Here is a 23601-nt window from a genome sequence, read left to right on the forward strand (position 1 = left end):
AGACAGATATTTCAACATAACTCATAGTAAAGAACTCATAAATAATACAAAACGTCTTTAAAAGGCAAGCAGCATTGTTTCCTATATTTAAGTGTTTATTTACGACAATATTTCCAACAGAATATCAACCCTCTATCATTTAAGATGGATAAATCAGCATAAGCTATCATTTCAAGTGGTAGATAGTGGACATAAAAGGGAAGAAAAATAAAAATAGAAATACAGAGAGCAATGGGGGGACATACGACCACGCTATTTGTTATGGGCATTAAAAATTTGCAAGTAATTAGATCTAAGGTGCCAGTGCAATACATATGAAACAATAAGATAATAGAAAGATGTTAAAAGTTGATACACAAATTATTTTATAGTCAATGAGGGGATGAAGGACAATCAGTATTCATTGTTTCCATCTTGGCAATTATATGTGCAAATCAATCAATCAATCAGGGGTCTTTAAGCGCGATACTCACCCTTGAGGGTCTGAAGGCGGTGGGGGGTGGAGAGGGTGCAGCTCCGGGTCAGTCGAACAGCCAGGTCTTGAGACTCTTCCTGAAGGTGTGCAGGGTAGAGGAGCATCTGATGTTGACTGGGAGCTCATTCCAGGCCTAAGATGCCACATAGGAGACGGCTCTTTCACCTGCTCTGGTTCTGCAGATCTGCGGGGTGAGGTCGGCGGAGCGGAGGTGTCTTTTGGGTACATGGAAGGAGAGTCTTTTGTTGAGGTATTTGGGTCTGATGTTGTGGAGGGATTTGTATATAGATCATACTAAAGTGCAAATGCAATATACATTAAATTCATAAAGTGCAAATGGTCTTCACTATGTACCAATAGTAATCAGTATGCATTTTTTATGTGCAGAAACACTGCATTTTAAAGTACAATTGCAATAGGAGCAAATGTTCATGGACATCAACCTTAAAGTGGAAGTGCTATAGTCTCCAGATCAAATTTAAAGCACAATTACAATTGACGAACAATGTGCAAAGCACAAGCATTACAAGTGCAAATTACTTTGACAGTACTAAATTGCTATAAAATTTAATATCCAGTTTTATCCTAATGTACACTCCTTGTAACACCAATACTCAACTCCTTTAAATTCTATGTCTAAAATCATTTTATCATGAAAGGCAGTTTGTAAAACCTAAAATACATTTCAATAGCACATTTGAATACAATATCTGTTTGTACAAATTTTACAGTATAGCATAGTCAGGGGTAAGAGAGAGTCTCATAAATGTACATGCAATTCAGCATCTAAATTGTGTCCCATGGGTGCCTCTGTCCCCATCAAGATAATTAATTTTGGCTTCATTCTTCTCAACACCAGTTGATGATCTCCTCCCCTGACATTGTTCTTTATATACTTAATACCAAAATATTGTAGTTTACTTGCATCCCCTCCATGTTCTTCTCAAAGGAGTTTTGCCACAGAATAAAAGAAGTCTCAATTCTTTATCCCTCACAGGTGTTACAAGATTATCAGTTGCATTCTGCTCACCAAGCTTCCTACATAATAGCTCCCACACAGGCACTCTAAAACATATGCAACAAAATCTGTATTGCAGGTGATATGTTCTTTGGTTTTCTCACGTCTTCCATTGTGCAATGTGTAACTTGTTTTATTGTTCCATACTCGCTGCCTTACATTTGGCACACTTCCAAAACCCTTGTTGGTTAAACCAATTTTTTTTCTTTACAGTTTCAGGTGGTAATGGCTACTTGTTTGGATGTAAAGTACCTGGGCGTCCCCACGGAAGGGCAGTCTAGGACTGTTTGTCACACCTAGTAGTTGGAATCTAGGGTGAAGGTACCGTTTATCAGGAAACAACTTTATGAAGCATGCCAATAATCTGGCGGGAGAGGTAAAGTTACAATGATATGGGCGTGATTGCTATCTGTGTATGTTCAAAAACAGGCTGTGTACAGTCGTAATCCTAATCAATTGTATGCCTAAAGATGCCAACTATTGAAAAAAGGGGAGCTGTTCTCTCACCGTACAATCAACATCATATAATGAACATTGGAAATGACAGTTTACTAGTAATCACCACAGTGAACTGGAAGGCCTAGTTTTCATACAAACTTCTATAAGTCATTATTTTAAATGAATGTTAAAAAAGTTAACCACACCAAGAGTTGCTCTGTTACACATTTATTATACATACAAGTTTTAAAAAATTTTTTAGTATTTTTTAAAAAATTCATTAACACAAAATATACAGTTCATCAAAAACAATGTTAACACATTTGCATAAAACAATAAAAGCAAAGAATCACAGGTCGACGCGGCGTTTCGGTTTCTTCTATTTCTACCTTCTTCAGGACAGATTCTAAATGAATTTAAAAAGAGATTTTTTAAAAAACAGAGTTACTCTCCATCGCTTTGGTGCAGACCATCATATGTACATAGTTAAGAATAGTCACAAAAGTTAGTTAACTCAAACTTAATTTTTAGGCATCTCTAGTGAAAACAGGCATTATTCTAGAGTCAAGATTTTTCTATTAGGTGGCATTGTTGGACTTTCCCCGTACTTGGGTTTAGGCCCCTCATGCTTGTTATTCTATAAGGCATTAGTAAGAGAAATCTAACGGGCATACTTTTTCTATTCATACACTTTGTACAAAACTAGTGGTGTTTACCTCTCCCCTGGACTCTTCAGTCCAATGCTTATGTGCCCCACAAGGAGCATTGCTATTCATACATTCTAGATAGTTGTAGATCTATTGCATACCTTAAAACAAGTGGAGTAACTTCCCCCACTGGACAGTACTTTTTATTCAAAACCTTGTTGCCATCTTAAAACATTGATGATCCCCCGATGAGACCAATAGTTTCGTGCATAGGGTCTCTGACTGAACCTTTAAGTAAATACGTTGAAGTATTCTTGCAACCTCTTGTTCAGCAACAGAAAGCTTATATCAAGGACACCACATCAATGATTGCAAAAATTGAAAACCTTAGCTTCAATCCAGAGTCACAAGTATTGGTGACTCTGGATATTGAAGCCTTATACACCAATATCCCTCAGGATAGTACTATTGAAATCATGGAGGAAATCCTAAGAGTAGGTGATCAAGACTTAACAGATCACCAGACTTTTATCATTGACTGTATCACGATAATCCTTAAAAACAACATCTTCCTTTACAGAGACAGCTTATTTAGACAGGTCAAGGGGACCAGTATGGGGGCTACCTGTGCCCCCAGCTTGGCGTGTCTCTATGTATCCAAATTTGAGGAACAACATGTCTACAATGTGGCGGCCCCATTCTATGAAAATATCTCGGAGTGGGGCCGTTATATTGATGACATTTTCTTTATATGGACAGGAGAAATGGATACTCTTAATGAATTTCTGATCTGGTTGAACCTGGGAGATGCAAACCTAAGGTTCACATCCCACATAAGCAGAACACAGGTAGAATTCTTGGACATCCTGATTAGACATCAAGAAGGGAGACTTATAGTGGAATTATACACCAAACCGGCTGATAGGAACAGTTTGCTGCATTATAAGAGTAATCACCCTCCATCACAGAAAAATAACATTCCTTTTGGCCAGTTCCTTCGTCTGAGAAGGAACTGCACCTCAATGGTGGACTACGATACACATGCTAATAGATTAAAAGAAAAGTTCCTTGAAAGGGGCTATCCCAAAAGAATGATTCGACATGCTTTTAAAAGAGCGAAATATTTTAATAGAGAAAACTTGTTCAACAATGAACGAAAGGCCCAACGCGAAAAACAGCCGATCATGTTTGTTACTAATTTCTCCCAGGTGAGTTACAAGATAAAAAACATTATAAATAGGAATTGGCACCTTATCTCAGATAAAGGACAGGAACCAATCCCAAAGCCCATGTTCTCGTACAGGAGAAATAGAACCATCAGGAACTCACTTGTACATACTTACAAGGAGACCCGTAAGAATCCTCAGACCACCATAGACGGTAAACCACTACCGACAGGAACCCACCCATGTGCGGGTTGTGTCAACTGTACAAATATCATTAAAGGTGGTACTATTACAGTGAATGAGAAAATAATCAACATCAGGAGCTTCATGAATTGCAGAACCACAAATGCAATCTATCTTATTCAATGCCCCTGCAATAAACCATATGTAGGAGAAACCTCTAGAGAGCTCAGGCTGAGACTTAATGAACATCGCTCAGCCATAAGGACAAATAAAATTGGAGCACCACTTACTGAACATTGGAGAGAAGCTGGTCATAAAATTGAGGACCTCAAATGGTGTGGTCTAGAAAAAGTAATTGAAAACATCAGAGGAGGGAATCAAAATAACAAACGGAAAAGAAGAGAACAATTCTTCATGTCAACCTTAAATAGTGTTAGGTGTGGCCTAAACTCCAAAGAAGATTGGGAAAGAATTATCCAAGGATAATAGTGGGGATTAACCAACTATACAGAGTAAACAAGATCTGAACAAAACTTGTGTATTCATGACTCTGTATCCCTCCACAAGAGGGAGACTAACAATGCATGGATCGCTCATTGGAATAACTCTAGGTTAATTAAGGTAATAGTAATCCCATAAGGTCAAGTAAGGCAATAGTAAATACTTGTAAGGGAGGATGCAATAATACTATCCAATAGGAGTACAGTAGTAAATGGAGGTTTAACCACACTACTCCATTACGATACTCTAGGACTATACTGTAAGGATAGTGATTAACAACACCACAAAAAGAAGAATTTTGAACAATTTCAATAATATCCACAAATAAATATGCATTTGCAATGTAATGTAACCCCACTAAATAGGTTTGTATCACATGAGTAGTAGGTAGCCTGTAAAGTAATATCTACAAATATATGTGCTTTCGCAAATGAGTGTAACCGCACTAAATAGTTTTGCATCACATAAGTAGCAAGTAGCCTGTAAAGTTATATCTAAATATAAATGTGCTTTCACAATGTCATGGAAAGGTTTTGTTTCACACAAGAAGGTGGCGAGCAGGCAGCCTGCTATGTAATGTGGTAACAAAAGGGAGACATATTCTTCTAGTCCCCCATGCCCGGAGCACCTCGCAAAATAGAAACGGGATACATAAATCATCGTTTAGAAACAGGAAGCCTGTCTAACAATGTTTAATGACGTGGGAGGCTTTTATCCTGCTTGGCCCCCACGCCGTGAGCCCGTCGGCAAACATGATCGGGAAGCAATGAAACTTCGCCCTTAAACCGAAACGAAAGACGCGTTGCCAGGCAGCCAGCACGCCCAAAGGGAACTAGAAACGCGTCCGGTTGCCAGGTAACCTGTCTTTCCAACCTTAGGAGCAATTACAACGTGAAAAGGCAAATCGAAAGGTGGTTCCGCATTCGGCCGAAAGCGTTCAGTCACCACGGTAACCTCTCTTTGATAGGAGGTTCAACAGCCAACCAAGATTGGAGTAAGAACAATCCAATCAACGCGCAGGGACTATATTAACTGCGCGAGGACGACGAGCTTTCCATTCTCTTCCCCTGTCGGATCTGACAAGACCGGATAAGGGACGCTGTGGACTGACTGCCAGGATTTAGGAGCAAGGAGGCCTTTTTTGATGCAAGAGGTAAGACGCCTTAGATAAAGAGAGAGGGCATCACTAAAATAGGAAATGATTTAGAAACAGCTTGAAAAGGGTATAGTATAATTATTAAAAAGCGAGTTTTAAGTTATTAATTTAACAGCACTGGTGCCATTAAAACCAAAGGCTGAAGCAATTAACAAAAACTCTTTACAAAGTGAAAAATAGAATAAAATATCTTTGCCATCACTTTTTGCAGCACAAGTTCTGACATCCATTTTGAGGTGATTGAGAACCAGAATACAGGAAAAACTTCAACTAGTAGCAACTTTCAACCTTGAATGGTGAGTGTACATTTAGGCACTATAATTTAATTAGAGCCCTGTTTATGCACAAACGTTTCTTTTATAAGGATTCATTGAATTAAATAACTGAAATATTCCCCAGGGTCATTGAAGAAACCCAGGGTCATTGAAGAAACCCATTAAGGTGAATTAGGTGGCTCCTCCTGGTAGTCGACGACCAAGCGTGTAAAGACTAAAGATAAGGTACATAGTAATATTCATTAACTAACTATAGTTCGTTATCCATTGTGAAATCCAGAGATATAAAACCATCATGTGCCACTCTGACATTAAATTTATTAAATTTATTCTATCCAGAGGTATTACACCTAACAGAAACCGTGAACAAGCCCAGAAATAAGATGGCAACAAGGTTTTGAATAAAAAGTACTGTCCAGTGGGGGAAGTTACTCCACTTGTTTTAAGGTATGCAATAGATCTACAACTATCTAGAATGTATGAATAGCAATGCTCCTTGTGGGGCACATAAGCATTGGACTGAAGAGTCCAGGGGAGAGGTAAACACCACTAGTTTTGTACAAAGTGTATGAATAGAAAAAGTATGCCCGTTAGATTTCTCTTACTAATGCCTTATAGAATAACAAGCATGAGGGGCCTAAACCCAAGTACGGGGAAAGTCCAACAATGCCACCTAATAGAAAAATCTTGACTCTAGAATAATGCCTGTTTTCACTAGAGATGCCTAAAAATTAAGTTTGAGTTAACTAACTTTTGTGACTATTCTTAACTATGTACATATGATGGTCTGCACCAAAGCGATGGAGAGTAACTCTGTTTTTTAAAAAATCTCTTTTTAAATTCATTTAGAATCTGTCCTGAAGAAGGTAGAAATAGAAGAAACCGAAACGCCGCGTCGACCTGTGATTCTTTGCTTTTATTGTTTTATGCAAATGTGTTAACATTGTTTTTGATGAACTGTATATTTTGTGTTAATGAATTTTTTAAAAAATACTAAAAATTTTTTTAAAACTTGTATGTATAATAAATGTGTAACAGAGCAACTCTTGGTGTGGTTAACTTTTTTAACATTCATTTAAAATAATGACTTATAGAAGTTTGTATGAAAACTAGGCCTTCCAGTTCACTGTGGTGATTACTAGTAAACTGTCATTTCCAATGTTCATTATATGATGTTGATTGTACGGTGAGAGAACAGCTCCCCTTTTTTCAATAGTTGGCATCTTTAGGCATACAATTGATTAGGATTACGACTGTACACAGCCTGTTTTTGAACATACACAGATAGCAATCACGCCCATATCATTGTAACTTTACCTCTCCCGCCAGATTATTGGCATGCTTCATAAAGTTGTTTCCTGATAAACGGTACCTTCACCCTAGATTCCAACTACTAGGTGTGACAAACAGTCCTAGACTGCCCTTCCGTGGGGACGCCCAGGTACTTTACTTTGAAAACTCCCCCCAGTCCCCTATCAGTCTGCGTGGGGTCCTCCTTTTCTTTTTATAGTAAATACTTGTTTGGATGTCTCCTAATGACGCCACCTTCTATAAGTGATATCTGGGTGATCCATTAGTGCTTACGTTAGAGTCTCATTTAATTTCAATACTCTCCAACAGCTTTGGATTATTTGTCTGATTTCTTTGTGTTGAATCTTGTAATCAATAATAAGCCAAGTTTTTTTATAGGTTTTTTTGTCCTAGGTGTTAGTAGTTAATCCTTTGATTTGTTTTCTGGTCTTTCGATTGTGTTCTGGATGACCTCAAGTGGATAACCTCTGGAAAGGAATCTCATCTTTATTTAATTTATTTCTTCATCTAAATCCCCTACTTCTGAGAAATTCCTTCTGGCTCTTAACATTTCCATGTAAGATTTTTCGGATGTCCACTGTTTCCATGAAGGATGCTACTGCATGCTGTTACTTTTCTGTGTATCTTGGTGCAGATGCACATGTTTCTTATGTGGAATTCAATATTCAAAAATATGATTTGTCTGGGACTGGTGGTAATAAGGAAAGTCAAATTGTGGTTGTTCTTCTTTGAGGACAGAATAAAATCATTCCAGGCTTTTGCTCTCCCCTTCCCAAATTAAAAGAGGTCCTCAATAAACCTGGTCCATAATTTCTCCTCTTCTAATGTTTTTGATTTTCTTCTGTCCAGAGAACCTCTGACTCCTAGTACCCCATGATTATGTTAGCATATGTTTGGAGAAAACAAGGTCCCCATGGCAGTGCCATGAAAATAATAATCTCCATTGAATGTGAAGACATTATGGGTGAGACAGAAATTCAGCATCTCAATTAGCATGTTTGAATGTTCAAAATAACTGATCGATTCATCAAATAGGAAGTACTTAATAGCTTGTATGCCATCTCTGTGCCTGATTTATGTACAGAGCGATGTTACATCAATTGTGGCTATTAAGTAAGAGTCCTTTCAAAGAATATCCTGGATTTTGTTTAAGAAGAGCATAGAATCAAGCAAATATGATGGCAAAGCTGTGACATATGGGGCTAGGAAAATATCTATAAACCTAGATGTATTTCCAAGTAGAGGGTTGATCTAGCTGACAATAAGGCGGACCGGTGGATTCTGCAGGCTCTTATGTTCCTTTGGATGGAAATAAATTGTGGGTGTCACTGGATGTTCGGTCTTTAAATATTCTTCATAATTAATCGGTTCTTGGTCGTGCCCTACTTGTAACTTTCTACGGTATTCCAAAGTGATGGTTTTTAGTGGATCTTCTCAAAACTTTTCATAATGTTGCTTGTTTTTTAATTGCTTTTCATCCTCCATCTCCATACTTTTCATGATCCTGAACCACAATGTTACCACCTTTATTAGATGCTTTTATTGTGATTTACTTTTTTTCCCTGAGTTCTTTAATGGCCACTCTTTCTCTTTATATATATATTACCTACTGTTGGTCACCAGTAGGAAGTTATAGTTATAGTTAGGACCTAGTTTCCATAGGAGAAGAGTTTTTTTTACTTGGCACTGTTTCACGAATCTTCGCGTAATCTTTCGGAAAAAATGTGCCATGGATTCTTGTTATGCATGGAAATTTTTGGGGCAGTGCATCAAGTGGTGGCTGAGAAAAAGGGGGGAGGGGTCAGAAAAAGTGTTTTATCCATGTTAATTTCCATAGAGAATTTAGACACGACAACAGCCTGAATCCTTTTTGTTATTCTTGTAAATATGTTCAGTAGTTTTTGACTTATTAAAATAAATCAGAATTTGTATATATTGGGATGCAGATCCTCCAAGGATCTGACAGTCCTTGTGCAGAAATCTGATTGACTGCAAAACACCTCAACCAAGAAGTGTATTTTTTTGGTTTTTTTGGTTAAAATTTTTTGTCCTCATTCGCCGTCTATCTCACTTCAATGTCCACCCTGGGTGTCTGTACTCACTCTCATACACTGAGGAAGGTAGGCTGTTGAAATGGGGGCCGCCTACTAGTACCAGACCTACCCTGGGTATCAAATGAAGGAACCACTGAGTTACCTCTTCTGCCAAGCTCAGAGGCAGGTTGACTTTTGCCGATAAACCGCCACAATACTTGGCAGCACGCAGCTTAATCATAGGACTTAGGGGAAAAGAAAAATCGAAAAAAAAACCTCGATTTCAGCACGTCATCTGAGCATACCCTCTAGGTTGCAAAACATTCCAGAATTACTTCTTTTTACTACTTCCCTGTCTAGCCAGATCAAATTTGGAGACTGCTAAAACTGATGACTGCCAGTCCGCAAAGGTGGGAGGACTAGATTACGTCCATTTTATGCAGATTTGCCGCCTAGCTAGCAAGACAGAGTAAAAAAGTAGAGTTCCAGCAAGCCCGGTAATGTTTCCTGCGAGACCAAATATTATTAAAGACAAGTCTACCTTAATAGCACAGCCTTAAACACTTGTCAAAAAATCTCCGACCTCCTGCCAGAGTAGCGACAGAAGGGCATTCCATAAACGTGAATGTCTGAGGCGGAATCCAGGTCACATTTTTTACAACTTACTGGTGGCCATCTGAGATTTTTTTGTCAATTTTTGTGGAGTAAAGTAGGCCCTGTGAATGGTGAACAAGTGAATTATTTTTATCCAAACTGGTTTCACTGCTTCATATAAGATTTTACATGATTTCTGTTATAGTTTAGCACAATCCTGTGTGGGCAGAGGCCCCCCCCACAATTCCTCAGCAAGCTTAAATTCACCATCTACTTCCTCCAACAGGGTTTGGTACAAAAGGGAGACTTCTTTCTTCCCTGGGGGTTTGGTTACGAGCTGATTTTCTAAAATACTACTGCATCCCAAGTTATGGTTCCGCGGGTGAGAATGGACCCAGTTTGCAAGTTGATAATGCTTAAACCGAGAGAGACCTCCCCCAATCCTATCCTGAAGATGTTTCCAAGGGATGAGGGTGCATCCAACAAGAAGATCTCCCCAAACCAAAAGCCCTGCATCGCTCAAGGGTTTTGTCAAACTGTCCCTTAAACAATCTGGGGTTCCAAGAGAATCCCAAAGGGGAGCTAAGCTGGAAAAATAGTCAAGCCCCACTGCCCCCCTGACTTGAGCCCAAGTTTTAGCTACCCCCTAAAGCCTAAAGAACCTTCTGCCTGATTTTTGTTTAAAACTTTGGATCCACAAATTTAAACAAAAACCCGTTCTCTGGCAATTTAACACCCCTAAGCATAGCCAGAAACTTCGCTCCAGCTCTGGTATCCACAGGCATCCTCAACAGCATGCGTGAGTGGGAGAGTTGGAAGGCCCAAGCATATAGCTGGAGATCTGGTAAAGCTAGACCACCCTTTTCTCTTCTCCGCCTCAGCTTCTTCCAGGCAATTCTAGATGCCTTAGATGCCCAAATAAAAGAATTTATGTCACTCTGAAGTTTCGCAATCATGGATTTTTCAAAATAAAGGGGGATACAATTAAAAAGAAAATAGATCTCTGGGAGTATCGTCATCTTAACCAGATTAGTTCTCCCCAAGATTGATAGTGGAAGAGAAGCCCAAGATTTCATTCGGATTCTACATTCCCTTGTCACTATATCTAAGTTAATCTTGGCTATCTTTGTGATGTCCTGAACTACCTGAACTCCCAGTTATCTCATTTTGGAGCTAGGCTGGTAACCCTGATGCAACTGAGACAAGTTCCAAGTCATGATTTCAGTTTTTGGAGCGTTGATCTCATAGCAGGGTGCAGCGCCAAAGTCCCGGGCCAAGCTAATAACTGCTGGGAAAACTGATTGCAAATCTGCGGAGAAAACCAGGATATGTTATGTTATGTTATGTTATGTTAAGGGAATTTTGTATAGCGCACTGTCACCGGAGGTATCATGGCACTGAAAGGGTGCTGAGGAAACAGAGGGATTTTAGCGGGATTGTGGGAAAAGCCAGGTTTTTAATGATTTGCGAAATTGAATCAGAGTACCGGAAGTCCTAACTGAGAGGGGGAGAGAGTTCCAAAGTTTGGGGCCGAGAAAGGCAAATCTTCGACCCCCAGATCTACAGAGTTTAAAGGGAGGGACCACCAGAAGATGTAAGTGAAGTGATCTAAGGTTACGTGAGGGACAGTAGGGGCAGATCAGGGATTTCAGAAAGGCGGGACAGGAACCAGAGAGAGATTTGAAAATAAGACAGCCAACCTTGAAGGCAGCCCTTAGGCTAACCGGGAGCCAGTGTAGCTTGATAAGGAGGGGTTTGGCGGACTGCCACTTCGGAATCCCGAGGGCCAGTCTCGCCGCCTGGTTTTGGATGACTTGCAACCTATTGATGGAGCATTTGGGCAAGCCGTAATAGATGGAATTTGAAAAATCCAGGCGGGAGAGAACAAGGGCCATGATGACTTGAAGCAAGGCATCGGGAGTAAGAAGGTAGGCCACCTTCCTGATCCTGCGCAGTTGGAACATGCAGGAGGAAACCACTGTCCCCACCTGCGGCCCCAGAGAGAGCCCAGCGTCAATAGTGACCCCGAGGCTTTTCACCGAGGTTACCGGGGTGGGAGGAGAGCCAAGCTCTGTCGGCCAGAAATATGGACCCCAGTGGACGGCGCTACTACCCGGCAGGAGGAGCTCCGTCTTACCGGGGTTCAATTTCAGCTGGTTCTGACACATCCACTGAAAGATATGGGACATGACTGCCTGAAAAGTAGGAATAGAAGAAGGAGAGTTTAGAGAGAAAATGAGTTGTAGGTCGTCCGCGTAATTGAAGACGCGGACGTCCCACTGCCTTAGAGAAGAGAGAAGAGGGCGAAGATAGAGATTGAAAAGAAGAGGGGATAGAGAGGAGCCCTGAGGGACCCCACAAGACAGATGTTCCCTAGGGGCCCTAAATGTACCTAGGCTGAGGGACTGGGATCTCCCCATAAGGAAAGATTTCACCCAGGCCAGCGCCAGACCCTGGATGCCGGCCTGTTCGACACGGTGGAGGAGGATGTTATGGTCCACCGTGTCGAAAGCGGCCGACAGATCTAGTAAAACCAGGGCCTGGGAGGTACCCTTGTCAGCTCCGTCTCTCAAGGTATCTAGGACAGCCAGGATCACAGCCTCCGTAGAATGACCAGGGCGGAAGCCGGCCTGGTTGGCCTCGAGAAAGATGGAACTCTCGATGAACCCCGAGAGACAGGCAGTGACATGGGCCTCCAAGATTTTTGAGAAAAAAGGTAAGAGAGAGATAGGACGATAGTTTGCCGGGACGGCAGGGTCGGCTCCAGGCTTCTTCAACAGAGGCACTAGAACGGCCTCCTTGAAGGAGCTGGGTACCGTCCCGGAAAGAAGAGAAGAATTGAGCAGAGGAAGGATACAGTCGGGTAGAGAATGGCAGATGTCGCAAAGTATGGAAGGTGGACAGTGGTCGTCAGGGGAGCCAGACTTGATCCGGGCCGCCAGGTTGGCTAAAGATATAGCGTCTAGTGGGGGAAGCTGGGTGATAGAGAAAGCATTATGAGGGGGTGTGATGGGAACAGCATCCAATGAGGTGACCGGGATAGTGCCCTTAATCAAAACAATCTTCTGTAAAAAAAAGGTGCTAAGTGCATTGCAAGATTCCTGGGTAGGGGCCTGGGACAAAAGCGTTCTGGCGTCAGACGTGAACTCGTCCAGAACTCTAAAAATCTCCTTCGACTTACAGGGAGCTGACAGGATACGCTCGGAGACATAGGTTTTCTTGGCTGCCGAGATAGCAGATTTATACCTATTACGAGCTGCCACATAGATATCTCTACTTGACGGGCAGTAGTCTCTTCTCCATCTGCGTTCGAATTGACGAAGTTCTAACTGTACAGTTTTGAGGAGTGGAGTAAACCATTTATGAGAATGGTTATGACGAGAGCGAGGGAACTTGATTAGTGGGGCAAAGATATCGCTGGCTGATATGAGCCAGTTAGAGACTTGCCCATCTAGCTCATTAATGTCATTGGGGGGAGGCGGACGTGTGTGAGACAGATGAGTTAGCAGTTTGGAAGAGTCGACGGCCTTCCACTTACGAGCTATGCCACCCTCCCGCGAAGGGATCCTGACCTGACCAGCCATCGAGATGGTGGTATCGATAAGGCGGTGGTCCGACCACACGCAAGGTGTAATAAGCGGGTGGGAGGGCTTCACTCCATAGACCCAGATATGATCAAGTATATGGCCACCACTATGGGTGGGGGAGGTGACTAACTGGCTGAAGTTCAGGCTCGAGAGACCTTCAAACAGTTCGAGGGCGTGGGGGCCAGCGTCCCTGTGCTGAAACCAATAATTAAAGTCCCCAGCAATAACTATGCGAGGAGAAGAGGTAGCAATGCTAGCAAGCTGCTCAATAAACAGTGCGGGGAAAGAGGGCATGGATTGTGGGGGACGGTAAAGTACCATAAAGGTAACAGCGCCCACCTCAGTTCCAAGACTGAAGACAAGGTTATCTACATCGGGAAAAATCATGGAAGTGGGGGTGATAACCTGAATATCCTTACGTATTACCGCCGCGACCCCTCCTCCAGGGCGACCCCCATGGCGGTTGGTGTTAAGCAGGCAGTAGTCAGGAGGTAATGCTGCCAGTATGTCCGGGAGGGAGTCGTCCGTAAGCCAGGTCTCAGAAAGTAGAAGAACGTCAGGTCTTTCAGTCGTAAGTAGATGGAAAATATCAGTTTGGTGCCTGACTAAAGAACGGGTGTTCAAATATAGTAGGCGGATCTGCGACTCAGGAATAATGAGGGAAGTGGGAGGAGTGAGTGGGCCAAGGTGGGGGGGTAGATTACCAGTTATTCCTAAAGTAGTGATCCGCGTCCAGGTGTCAAACGATAGGGGGCAGTCAGCAGCTCGAAGGTGCGTCAGGGCGGAGGATGAGTAGGAGATGGTAGTATCCACATCCCTAGGCCCTAGGCCCGTCCTGGCGCGGATGGGCGCAGACGGGCTTGACTCTGGTGCGACTCCGGCGCGCCTACGTCGCACCCGCTGCGCTCGTCCGCTGCGCTGACGCATGGGGCCCGTCTAAATAGGCGATGACGCCGAGGGGGAGGAGTCAGGAGGGCGGGGTGGGGGAGGAAATTTAAAACACAAGGTGTGCCACTCACCGCTAGTAGTCAGCGGGGGAAATGAAGTTTTAAAGCTGCTAGCACTCAGCAGCAGAGAGGCAAGCAGAACAAAGTTAAAAATACAAGGCTACACAGCGCTCAGCGCGCTAAACCTCTGCCCTCTGCCACAGGGCTTTGGTAAATCGCGAGGCAAAAAGTGGGCGGAGCCTAAATAGGCGATGACGCCGAGGGGGAGGAGTCAGGAGGGCGGGGTGGGGGAGGAAATTTAAAACACAAGGTGTGCCACTCACCGCTAGTAGTCAGCGGGGGAAATGAAGTTTTAAAGCTGCTAGCACTCAGCAGCAGAGAGGCAAGCAGAACAAAGTTAAAAATACAAGGCTACACAGCGCTCAGCGCGCTAAACCTCTGTCATCTTGATATCATCGGCATACAGGGTTACCTCACTCTCCCACTCCTCATACTTAAATGGTACTATGTTAGGGTCAAATGGCTCAACGTAGTGATCAAATAGGAGAGGGGAGAGTGGGCAGCCCTGTCTGGGTCCTCTTGTGATCTTAAAAGAGTCGGTGATATTCCCAATAATCAACAACCTAGCTGTGGGATTCTGGTATATCACCTGAACCATATGGCAAAATTTTTCCCTTATGTTAAATTTATTCAAGGCCTCCGACAGGTAAATCCAATTTACACTGTTGAAGGCCTTGGTAGCATCCAATGTCATTGCAGGCAATGGGAGGGAATACGTAGAGGCAAGATCAATGGCACCAATAAGGTTATATGTGAGATCAGAGAGCTGCCGGTTCCTTACAAAACCTTTCTGATCTAAATGAAGGATATCTCCCACAATGAGACCCAATCTCGCTGCCAAAATAGAAGTAAAAATGTTATAATCTACATTTAAAAGCGAGATCGGTCTATATGACCCACAACTTGACAGAGGCTACCCGGGTTTTAATATCAAGATTATTAAAGCGTCGTTCCAAGAGGTTGGGAGCCCTAGTTCAACCTCCAGCACATGATGAAACAACTGCGTTAAGATGGGGATGATATTTTCTCTCAAAATCTTATACATTTCTGCTGGAAGGTCAACAGGGCCCGCAGCTTTCCCGGACCTGGAGTATTGGATGGCTTCTCTGACCTCAGTTTGGGTGAAGGCTTGATCCAAATGTTGCTGCTGGTCCTGTTCTAAAGAGGGAAGGGGGATGTCCTGTAACCAGTTTTGAACACTGACAACATCTAAGTTTTTATCCTCACAATATATATCTTGAAAATACCTCTGAAAGGCCTGGCTGACATCCAGATCTGTGCAGAAGGTCTCATCTCCACTGATGATCTCATTAATCTGATTCCTAGCCCGATCAGACTTAGCCTTCCAGACAAGGAGTTTGCCCGCGCCTTCTTCCTATTCAAAATGAGCGATTTTACTGGCCTCCCATCTACGTATAGGCCTGGACTGAAGTACACTTTCAAATTGCCCTTTTAAATTATCCCGTTTAAGTTTCCAATCTTGCTGGGCTTCGGGTGAGGCTAAAGGGAATATATTGGCTTTGAGGTCTTTCAACTTCCCCTCGATAGAAGATACCTCCTCTTTATGTTTCTTGTTCCTAAAATTTGCCCTGTTAGTGATCTGACCCCGCAAGAAAGCCTTAAAAGAGTCCCACACATTTGATATTGATGTTGACTCCAGGTTTGCTTCAAATAACCACTCAGTTTCTTGTAACAAGGAAACTTTTTCTTCCTCCATCAAAAGTTAAGAGCGATCAAATTACCATGTACGAATAGGCCCTGCTAAAGGACTGTCCAGTCATAAAAGAACCCCGAGTGGTCAGAAAGATGATTAGCCAAATAAGTGATATTAATAACTCTATCCCTGAGCGAATTACTTATCAGCATGTTATCAATTCTGGATTGATGCAGATATTACTAATTTCTGAATGATACCCCCTGCTGCAAGCCTGATCTTTCTCTCGATATGTCTAAAAGAGCAAATTGCTGCATTGCCTCTAGGGGGAAAGCACGAGATTTTGAAGGGACTACGGCTCTACTATTTGGAGTTTTATCCAGGTCAGGATTGAGAACTATATTAAAATCTCCGGCCATAATTATTGGCTCAGGAAAGTCTAATAAGTGGGAAAAGATGGTCTTCAGAATTGAGGGATCATCTTGGTTGGGTCCATAGTAGCCGACCACCGTATACAGGGTCTCCATCATCTTAACTTTAGCAATGAACCATCTGCCACCTGGGTCAACCAATTGCTGTAAAACATGACCCTGAGATGATTTCTTGAATATTATGAGGACTCCTCAAACGTTAGCTGTCTGGTTCGTGCATATATATGAACCCAACCATCTCTTATTTTTAAGAAGAACTTATTGCCTCATTTAGGAGATGTGTTTCCTGAAGGATCAAGACCTGGGCCGATGAGTCTTGAAGATACTGTACTATCCTATCTCTTCTAGATCTAGTTCGCAGGCCATTAATATTCCAAGACAAAATCTGTATGTAACTCATATTATCCGTTTACAAGGCCCCAAGCTTTAGAGACGCACTCCACAAGGAAAGCTTCACTCATATTACATCTATAAAAAAGCTCATCCTAAAAACCGAGGTTTGAATATAAAATAACCAATACCAGCAATCATTCCAGCCTAGCTCCAAAACTCTTGACCATATCATGACATGAGTACATCTAACAAAAAAGAATGGCGAATGAGGATTTTTTAGTTTTTCTTCCTGCTACACCCTTACCCCCACCCCTACCCCATGCCCCCACCCATCCCTCCCCCCTCCTTGGGAACCCATACCCCAATTATCTGGACAGATGGAATCCAGGCATTTGCATCCCAGAGATATCTGCGCCGCCACCACCTTTAGAAATGTATCTCAACCCAAACAAAAACACCCAGAAAAGAGCTGAAAAGAGATACAGGGGATAAGAGAAAGCAGGGAGGCCTTGACTATACTAAAACAACCAGGGAGGGAGCACTCCCCACCCCGTTGCCCAACCTCTTAACTTTATAAAAAAAAATCATTACTAATAACTACTCTATGTTGGCGAGATATCATCTCTCTGACTACACTACACTATGTTTTGGGCCAATTATTAATCTCCTTTACTGAGGCTGTTCAGCAGCTCAACCGCTTCCTGTACCGACCTTATATTGTACATTTTATTGTTGTACATCACCTTTAAAAAGGCAGGGAATCTTAATTGGGCAACCGCCACTAGCCTTTTAAACCCTTCCAGCCTCTTGCCCAACTCACATTGCCTCTCCAGAGTGCAACTTGAGAGGTCTGACCAAATCTCAAACGAGAATTCCTTTGCCCGCACCGATTTAGATTTCAGTGCTAGATTTATGATCTTATCCTTCAAGGCAAATGTGAGGAAATTAACAAGGATTTTTCTGGGTTTGAGTCTATTAGGGTTCTTCCGAAAAGGATCCCTACGTACCCTCTGAATGTCACAGCTAAGTTCCTTCTCAGAAACTTCGAGCTGTAAAGAGGTCTGAAGTAGAGAAACAACTTAGGCCTGAATGTCAGATCCTTTGCTTCCTTCAGGTACATTCAGTAAACGTAGATTATTCCTGCATGCATTGTTCTCTAATTTCTCCACTCTGTCTCTGAGCTCCAGATGCTCTGATTTTAAGAGTCGATTTCCGACTTTGCCTGTCCCAGTTCTTTTTTCATTTCCCTCACTGCATTCTTTAAGGTCACAGTTCTGGAATTTATAAGATCAACTTTTTTTTCCAACGATTCACAGTATTTCCTGATCTCCCCTTGATTTGCTGTGGATGCTGCAAATCCTTTCTTTATATCCTCCGTTAGAGCAACGAAAAGACTCTCCAAATCTGCAGGCAGAGGCAATGCTGGCTGTGCCGGCTGTGCTGGGAAGGGACTGCTCTCTAATGCTTCTACAGTGCTGTAATAAGGTGCTCCTGATAATGGTTGAGTTAGACTTGAAATGCTAATCAACTGATCATCTCTAGGAGCGCTCAAACTCCCTGAAGGCATCCCCGAATCCTTAAGTTGGGGGACTGCACCTGTTACTTGGGGGACTAGAACCATTGGTGTAGCTCTATCTGTTGCTTTATCTAATTCAACCACAGCCTCCATCTCTATCATAGGCGCTGTATCTGAGGAAGTATCCATTGGTGTATGGAGGGAGTTAAGCTTACTGAACTTTTACCCAGAGATCCAGGTTGTGCACCAATGACCAACACTTCTGTCTGAACCCTAAATAGGAGCGTAGTGAAGGAGTCACTTTGACCACGCTACTAGTGGCCTTACTTTTGGGCTTCTTGGGTTTAATGGACTTCCCTTTCACCTGGTAAACTTGAAAGGCAGAGTCACCGCTAGTAAACTTGGATCTTTCTACTATGGATACCTGTACCTCACAGGAGGAAGAGAGCTCAGTCGCAGCAAGGTTTTTTGATACCACAGCCTCAGGGGGATCCTTACCAACATTTATTTTCTCAGAGGTGCCTCACCCAAGAAGTGTTGGCAGCCATCTTGGGACTCAGCTTCAGCAGAGTCCCACAAAAACATTTTTAATAAAGTAAAGGGGGCAGGGTAGGAATGCCCTGACACCTTTGCTCTGGTCATGGGGTCCCAGTGGGACCCCGTCAGGACAAAAATAAATCCTGGGTTTCTAAGAAAATGCTAGAGACCTGGGGCAATAAAATGAATTGGCAGGGGGCAAATGAATGCCCCGCTCCTCAGGGACCACCACCTCCTTGGGGCCTAAAAATAAAGGGAGGGGAGCTATACAGACACCTTCCTGGGTCATATATGGCCCAAAGCCAGCCCAAGCCAGTCCCAAGCCAGCCCCAAGCCAGTCTGGTGCCAACTATGGCTGTGGAGATCGCCGCCCCCAAAGCCGACTCCTGCTACGTCCCAGAGTGCCCACCTCCAGGATATAGCTGTTTGCTTTTACTTGGCAGGAGCTGATAGCTCCCACCACACAAAAGCAAACACTCTGCTTCATGCAATTGAGAGCTGTGAAAATACTTCTGCCCTCTAGAAGCATAGTCTTCATCTCTTTCCCTGTCCACAGAAATGCAGGCAGAGAAAGAGATGAAAATATTGCTCCTGCACACAGGGAGCTGCATTTTCAACATTTCGCTGTGTGCAGCAGCAATGCCTGCTCCAGCAGGAGGGCAGAAGCAGGCTGGAGCCACGAAGGCCTTGAGACTCTTCCAGTGTTGCCTATTGTGCACACTGAGTGCCAGGGCACCCAGAGACACATGGCCAGGCCCCGGGGGATGGGATCTGTGTGACCAAAATAAGCCTGGGGGAGGCGTGTGCCCCTTTCCCCTTTGGAATATTTATACAGAATAAGGCCAGGCCCCAGGGATGGGGGACCCCGGGCCAAAATTGTCCGTGGGAGGGGGGCTGTGTAGCCCCCTTCCCTATTCCATTAAGACCCGGCCCCAGGGATGGAGCTCCCGGGGCTGAAATCTGCCCGGGGAGCTCCCCTTCTGATAATTGGGCAGGCTTCTCCACCCACCTTAGTAGTATGCAAAGGTCTTCCCTCCTTTTGCCAGGATTATGGACAGCTTACCAACAGGGCCCCAGTTTTTCGAGATGTTGGTGGTAAGGAATAGGAGGACATCTCCACCAAACAAAGAAGTACTTCATATATCTAAGAGGAAATATCCTTGTTTGTTGGAGAATTACCTCGTTGTAGTCTCATTATCCTCTCTATAGGAGGATACATGTTATCATAGATTTTTGGATAAAGAAGCAGAAGAAACAATCACATTGCCAAAATGCACACAAAAGGTCACTGGAGACATTTCCTTGTAGTCCATTACACAGATGTAGTGTAGAATATGCACTGAACATTTACCCAACGAGGTAGCAGTTACTAATTAACCAAAAGAAAGACTCCACTTGAGTAGATATTTTGTGCAAAACTGAGGACTCTTGTTGGATAAACGGGCAGGTATGGTTCCGTTGTGACTCAGTCACTGAAACAGCTACTGACAATCTACACAGACACTTAGACACCCACGCAGACACACACCCACTGACAGACCCACTCACACACCCACTCACAGACCTACTCAGAAGCTCTCACATGCACTCACAGACCTACTGAGACACTCATGCACCCAGTGACAGAAGCCCACTCAGACACTATTACAGCCACTCACAAACCCACACAGGCACTCATGCAAACACTCACAGACCCACTCTGGCATGTAGACCCAAGTGGGTGCATGACTGTCTGAGTGGATCTGTAAGTGGATGTAAGAGTAGCTGTATGAGTAAGTGAGTGGTTGTGTGAGTGGCTGCATGGGTGAGTGAGTGGGCATGTGAGTGATTGCATAGATGAGTGAGTGGGTGTGTGATAAGTTGTATGAATATGTGAATAGGTTTGTGAATGGTTCAGTGTATGTGAGTGAGTGTATGAGAGGCTGTATAGATGTGTGAGTCGTTCTGTGGATGATGTCATCAGAGATGTCATCTGAGATCTCATCAGGGATATCATCAGTGATGTCACTGACCATGTTATGAGTGATGTAATATGTGAGGTCATAAGCAGTGCATTGCGGGGGCATAGGTTATGGTTAGCTCCAGTGACTACTAATGCTGAATTTCTATGGATTTGTATGAGTGAAATCTGAGCCTAACTATAATGTCCCTGTAATCCTACATTGTGCATGTGACATAATATTCATTGCAAAGAATATATATCGTGCAGTGGCGCAGGTTAGTAATACAATAAAAGTACAGTTCAGCAATTCATTAATTGATTGTTTTCATATCTGTTCATGTATCCTCAGCAAACACAACCCTTCTTTTCATTATCATGATGAAAATTATCATTCAGTAATTGGCAGTAACAAGAGGGCTTCTTGGCCCTCAAGGACCCACTACAGCCAAGGGCACCTCATCCCCCAACCAGTAGTGCACCAAGACGCGTGTTAGCTGAGTAGGAGAGATAGCGGGTGGAGCCTCCCTCAAACTCTTAGCAATCCCATTGTGTGAGACTTCCTGGAGATAACAGGGGCAGTTGTTGGCCCCCAAAGACAATTAGCAGCCAAGGGGACTTCATCCCTGAACTAATAGTGTACCACGAGGTGTATTTGCACTGTGGTGGAGAAAGGGCGCAAGGCCTTGGGTGAGTTCTCAGCAATCCTACTGTGTGGGACTTACTGGAGGTAGCAAGAGGGTTGTGGACCCCCAAGGACCTTCTGCAGCCCAGGGTACTTCATCTGCCCATCCACTTCAGCTCCCACCAACCAAATCAAACAGCTACCTCCCAAGGGTTGGCATCTCTGCAGATAGCAAGAGCCTACCCTGGGGGTGGTGGTCCACAGGGCCATAAATGGCTCCACAAGGGGGCACCTCCATCGTAAATCTTTCACTGGGGAGGCTGCAGTTCCCAGGCCTGAAAATTAAACAAAAAATAGCATTTTGGGGCCTCTGGATCGCCTGTTGGACCGCCCCTAAAAGGCCTAGGGGGTAGGGTATTCCCTTGCCTTTTTTATACCTTTTTCTGTGGGAGCCAATCAGATATCAGCACAAGATCAGGAGGGGTCGTGAAGCCTACATGTCCTTTTATACACAAATTTGGACTTTGGTTAACATCTCTAAAACTACTGAATGGATTGACACAAAATCACAAAAAGGCACTTCCATAGACCTACATCTACCTTCCTGACAATTTGGTGTAATTCCGTTCTGCAGTTTGGGCTGTAGCTGTGGCTAAAATTCCTATTGGAATTAACATGGGGAAGACGCGTTTCGGGACCCCCCCTTTTTCTCGCCCCACTTGACGGATCATCACAAACTTGAAAGACAGCAGCTGGAGTGTGCATCATACTATTTTAGTTTTCATTTGGCTTGTTTGATACTCCGTCTTGAATACCTTCTGTCTGTGAATCTCCTTGTTAGATGTTCCAGTGCCTTTTCTTCCTCTATAGATTCACTACAGTTACGTTTTAAATGCAAGCTTTCCACATAAGAGATGATGTTAACTAAGCTGCTGGGATAGAAACTGGAAGCATGAAGTTATGTGTTACCGGAGGTGGTTTTTCTGAACAATGTTGGGTCTATGTAGATAGTGAGATCTAGTAAGTTTACCTCTAAGTTACTGATGGTGTAAGTAAAATGTAAAGTAAGGCTGTTGGTCTCAGTCTTGCTCAGTCTCAGTCTTGCTCATAAACGATCTGGCACTGCTTTTCATGCCCTTCCATACCAGGAACAGGTTGTCAATATACCTGCTCCAGTGTATTACATATTTAGAACAATTCTGGTGATGTTCTATCTAGATCACCTGCTCCTCTCACTAGCCCATATGCAAATTAGCATAGCTGGGGGCGAAGCAGATGCCCATTGCCGTTCGCTGACTTGATGGAACATTTCTTTATTGAAGAGTAAAAAAATGCATTCAGGGTATCTCAGAATCATTTTCCATAACATTTCAGTGTGCTTCCACAGTGATGTTTGGTCTGGCCCCCATGAAGTGACTCACTTAACCTTAACCCATTTGTGCACTGTATACTTGTTTATAATGTGGTCACATCTATAGTAATGAGGATGTAGTCACTCTCCCATGGTAGGTCATAGATTTTTTAAAGGAAATCACTAGTATCTTGGGTATAGGAGGGCAGATTCTTCACAAAATCACACAAGAAAGAATCAACATATTTTGAAGTGTTCTCAAAGGCACTACCAAGTGCTGAACTAATTGGGTGACCTGGGGGATATCCTTGTCTTTAGGCATTTTGGGAATCAAATGCATGAGGTGCGTTCCGGGGTGGTCTACACTCAAAAATGTATATTCTTCATGACTAATAAGTCCTAGATTGTGCCAGTCCATTAGCTCTTGATTATAGTCTCTTTGTGTTTGTTTCATAAGTGTCACTGGAACTCAAGTATAACAGTGTTTGTTATTAAGCTGTTCGTTCACTTCCATCACATATTTTTTCTCAACCAGAATACCAAATTTACTCCCACATCAGAGTTCCTGATGATACATTCTGATTTTGATTTTAGTTTCTCTATTAGAGTAAAGTAATTTCTCTGACTATTATTGCCTTTAGACTGTTCACCAACAAGTACAGATTTTTCAGTTCCTCAATGACTAAATTCACTGTAGATGTCCAAGGCATTGTTTACTGTCAGAGGTATGAATTTTGATTTCAAATTAAATTCCATATGTGCTTCCCTATAGATATATATATATACATCTATCTAGATCATTGCTTATAATGTCCGCAGTAAGT

At 43.0% G+C, this 23601-nt stretch overlaps 1 protein-coding gene and 1 long non-coding RNA gene across 2 annotated transcripts in view; both read left to right on the forward strand.

The window, feature by feature from the left end:
- HTR2A (5-hydroxytryptamine receptor 2A) overlaps positions 1 to 23601 on the forward strand; it is a 404918-nt gene that overhangs the window by 196162 nt on the left and 185155 nt on the right. The gene's annotated exons all lie outside the window — the stretch shown is intronic.
- LOC147698394 (uncharacterized) lies at positions 5498 to 6846 on the forward strand. The gene is made up of 5 exons (XR_015299201.1): positions 5498 to 5581; positions 5796 to 5880; positions 5984 to 6084; positions 6199 to 6306; positions 6709 to 6846. It is a non-coding gene; the product is annotated as an uncharacterized LOC147698394 (long non-coding RNA).

The sequence above is a fragment of the Lissotriton vulgaris genome, chromosome 8 (assembly GCF_964263255.1).
Source record: "Lissotriton vulgaris chromosome 8, aLisVul1.2, whole genome shotgun sequence".
Taxonomy (NCBI): domain Eukaryota; kingdom Metazoa; phylum Chordata; class Amphibia; order Caudata; family Salamandridae; genus Lissotriton; species Lissotriton vulgaris.